Genomic DNA, 4,446 nt, shown 5'->3' with positions numbered 1-4,446 from the left:
AATGGAAAACAGAGAACACACCATATGGGAGGAGCCAGGGAAGGAGGTAGTGCCCACAGGGCTGAAACAGAGCAAGCTTGGTGACAAAGGGATAGACTATAAAAGAATAGGAGAGCTGGGCTGGTGGGGGAAATGCCAGGTATCTGCAGGAGCTCAGTGATGAGCACTGGTGATGGTATTGTATACTAGACTATTGTGCTGGCCAGGGATGGAGAGGAGAAAGGAGTGAGGCCAGGAAAAAGGTTATAATAACAATGTGTATAGTCCCTAACACTGAAAAACATTTTCACTGAAGAGTAAACCAATTCACCCCAGTCTTTTGTGGGATGGAAGGCTCCCTTGTAGATATTTGGTTCAATATCTTTTAAAGAGAATCTCAGGGGTTTACTAGGGGTCTCCCAGGGAGGGAGTCATGATATGTTAGGCAATATTATGTCCTACCTAGGTGAGAAGTTAAACTGGATCCAATCTTTCTTGAGGTTCCAGAGTCTTCTGAATGTGGAGAGTGTGTCCAGTCAGCTAAGCCTATGATTCCAGGCAATTTGGGGCTATTTTGTCCCCTACAATTTCTGATTGAGCAAGTTGCTGCCCTTGTCAGGCAAAACGTCTACTGAAGAAGCTTGGGAAGGCACCTTTCAGCCTAGAGATCCTGCTTGGAAGTGACTGCTCTAGGCCAGCATGCTTCTAAAGCTTGCTGGGTTAATACCAAGAGGTAGGTCCGTCACTCACTTACCTTCCTGGCCTACGTACTGGCTCCATCAGTGTGTGTGTATGTGTGTGTGTGTGTGTGTGTGTGTGTGTGTGTGTAAATGTAATTATTATCAGTTTCTCATGTTTGTAATATCTTCTTACTATACTCAAAGCAGAAAGCTATAACTCCCCCTCAGAGTATATGGAATTTTACAGAGATCATGGGCCTTAGTGACCTGTGTTCACATCCTTACCCCTTCCCCACCCTGTGACAATGGGCCCGTCTGCCTTTCTATTCCTCTCAGTGCTCCTCCCTATGAAATAGAAGTGATATAGTTTGAAAGGTTACTGTTAGTATTAGAAGAGGTGCATAGCCCAGGACTAAAAATGGGTTAATTTTTCTGCCTTGCTTCTTGCCCCTTCCAATATTCTAAACAAGGAGCTATCTAAGGTTGAGGAACCAGAAGTGGTGCTTGGTGTAAAATGGATCTAAAATAAACATTAATTTCTCTTTTCTGTCCTTAAGGCCAGAGGTTCCCAGGGTTATCCTCAGCTTTGGGGAACCCTTTTGATAATGTCATGAAAGCCATAGAGCTTATCCTATGAGAAATGTAGATATCTCTGTGTGTGGGGGGGGGTGTCTATGAATATGCTTTTATACAATTTCACTTACAGTTTTGAGTTTTGTTCGCAGATTCCATGAAGCTTATCCATGACTTTAATTTTAAAAGGTGCCATGGTATCATATGGTAAGTTGCTTTCTGTGACAATTTGTGTTTGTCCGGTTAACTAATCCCCTTGTAGATTAAGAGCTACATGGAGTTGAAGACCCCTCTTCCACAAGTTTGTATCCATTACTAGAGAATAAAGCACATCAGTGAATAGTAACTGGATTCCTGGGTAGGTATGTATAAGAACAGACAGATAAAGACAAGGGATGGGTAATTGTGAGGTGGAGTGGACACTGGGGAGATAAAAAGGCAAACAAACGTGTGAGTGCTTTGTGTGGGAAAGTAGATAGGCTAATGGAAAAGAAAATGGATGCAGTGATGGAGGGCACGACAAAGCAATGACGTGGGCAAGCAGTGAGGTGGATGATGCATAAGTTGTCTGAAATTCGGAAGGACCTTAATCGCCTTGGTGGAGGACCTATGACTTAATTCTGTAGAAATTTGGGGATCTGGAAATATATAAGCAGAGACTGGTGGAGAAAACATTACTGTAGGCTGGTTTAGAAAATGCCATCTGCAAAGTGGGTCAGTGAAAATATGAGTCAGAAGAATCACTAGGAATCAGGAATCCAGCAAGAGATGAGAAAATGCCTGGTGAAAAACATCCCTTTTACTCAGTGGAAAGCAGAAGCTAGTAAGAAAAGATTTCTAAGCAAAAATACAGAGCAACCAGTCTGGAACAGAACTGGATCCTAGGAGTAGGGAAGATCCTAAGTAGGACAGAAATCCATGGGATGTGTGGTTTACTGAGTCACTCACTCAACAATACTTTGTTGGGACTCTCCTGTATGTCAAGCTGTTTTAGGGATGAACTACAAGATTTAACCTTTACCCAGAGTTAAGTAAGACAAGGACAAAAACAAAACAAACAAAAAACCCCAGAACAATAAACAGTGAAAGTTGTAGTGCTTCAGTATAGCAGATACTATTAAAATATTTAATATGTCTTGAACAATGGCCATAAGAAAAGCAATATATTTTATTACTATTTAAATGGATGAAGACACTAAAACAGAGAGGGCACAACATCAGGTCAACATTTGAATCCAAAGACACCAGAGAGGTCCAAGAGCCTAGAAGCTGTTCTGCACAAACTGCTTTGCAAGGCTGGGATCCTGGAGATGTGCGAATTTTCATTCATGTAAAGAGTTAAGGAAGGCCAGTTAGGTGGCTCAGGACCTAAGGGTTCTTGCCACCAAGCTTGGCAGTCTGAGTTTGATCCTTGTTACCAACACAGCAGAAAAAGTGACTGACTACTACAAACTGTGCCCTGGTCTCAGTACCTGCACACACACACACACACACACACACACACACACACACACACACACACCACTGTAATGCAATTTTTTTTAAATGTATGGCTTTTGATAATTTTGAATACACCTAAGAGATAAGAAAATCAAATATTAAGGTTATTCTTATTGAGGGAACAAAAGAACAGATTAGTGATGCTGAAGTCACCACACACCTTGGTCACAGAGCATGGAGAAACCAAGTACTGTAGACAAGGAAGATTCCCAGAGGATGCCATGCATGCTGTTGAGGGGAGAAGGGGTGAGTCATCAGCACTCTTACCTAGCTGGGAACCCCATGAACTACAGTTATGACCACTATGGCAAAACATGCTCATAGGTACAACAGTGGCACAAATGTTATAAAGATAACCAACTACTTTCTCAAGGTTTTAAAGGTGTGCTCCACAGGAGAATGCATATGTGGTACCGAAGTCTTGCTAATGAGCTAGAGTTGAAGTACTTACAAGCCCAGGAGTATACATACTTCTATTCTGCTAAATAAACATAGCATAAAAGTCTATGTCTACAGGTTGGTGTAGCTCTCAGTCTGCATCAGGAATGCTTCTTTGCGCAGTGGATGGTGGATGATGCAGAAACTCATAGCTGGTCAAAGTGCAAAGAATAAATATCATGGAGTGCTCATGTGGTACTTCTGAGGGCACCTCCACTTCTCTCATTCAAGAAGTAGGGGTGGAAAGGTAGTAGAGCCAGAGGTTGGAGAGGACCAGAGTGAAAGCAGCTCTCCCAGCATGACAGCTGTGATTGTGTGCACAAGATCAGTCAAGACAATGTGCTAATAATACCTTAGGCTCACAGGTCCCCACCCCTAGCTGAAGAAGTGTTGGTTGGTACTCAATGGCTTCTTGGAGATGCAGAGTCAGTTTTCTTGAAGGGAGAAGCCCTTGATAGGTTGAGCGCACTCCAGTAGATGGTCCCACACCTATGAGTATGTGGGAAGTACAAATTGAATTTGGTGAATTGTTTAAAAAAATTAAAAGGGACACAAACTTTGGAGAGGATAGGGAGGTGAAGGTTAATTTGGGAGGAATTAGGGGGAGAAATAAAGGATAAATATGGCTAAAATATGTTGTTTAATGTTCTTGTAGGTTAAATGAGGTACAGTCTTAAAATTGATTTCACCTGTGTAATTTTGATTTTGTAACACTACTCAAAAACTTAGAATTTCATATGTTATTCTTTGTCTGGGACAGCACTCTTAGAGAGCAATTTCTGCCATGGTCCAGGACTTGTTCAGTGAGTAGCTGACTGGAAGAATAGAACAAAAGTGAGACTAGGGAGATGAGAATCTCTCAGCCCAGCAAATCCCAGAGCGAGGGCCGTCTGCTTCTGGTAAACGAGGTGCACCTGAGGTAGTCATAGCTGGCAATAGTTAAGCTGTTGGTGCCACATAAGGTTTGCCTTTTGACTATTTCTACAAATCAGACAAAAGAAAGTTTCATTTCATATTTTATGTATCGATCCTTTTACGTTATTTCTTAGCATTTCATTAGGGTGTTTCTGTATATAATTAGTTTTTGCTGATTCTCTTTCTTCCTTCCCCATTTTCCTATTCCCTTCTTGTATCTTTCTGTTTCCAGAATTTCTCCTCCCACTTACTTTTCTTACTTTCCATGGCTTCCTGAAAATCTCTTTTTTTCTTATGCCCCCTTTTAGTTTCATAACACATACCCACACTTAAACTCTAATATATGAGAATTAAAGTCTAG

The sequence above is a fragment of the Micromys minutus genome (assembly GCF_963924665.1).
Source record: "Micromys minutus genome assembly, chromosome: 9".
Classification (NCBI taxonomy): Eukaryota; Metazoa; Chordata; class Mammalia; order Rodentia; family Muridae; genus Micromys; species Micromys minutus.
The sequence above is the reverse complement of the archived record's forward strand: the minus strand, read 5'-3'. Positions refer to the sequence as shown.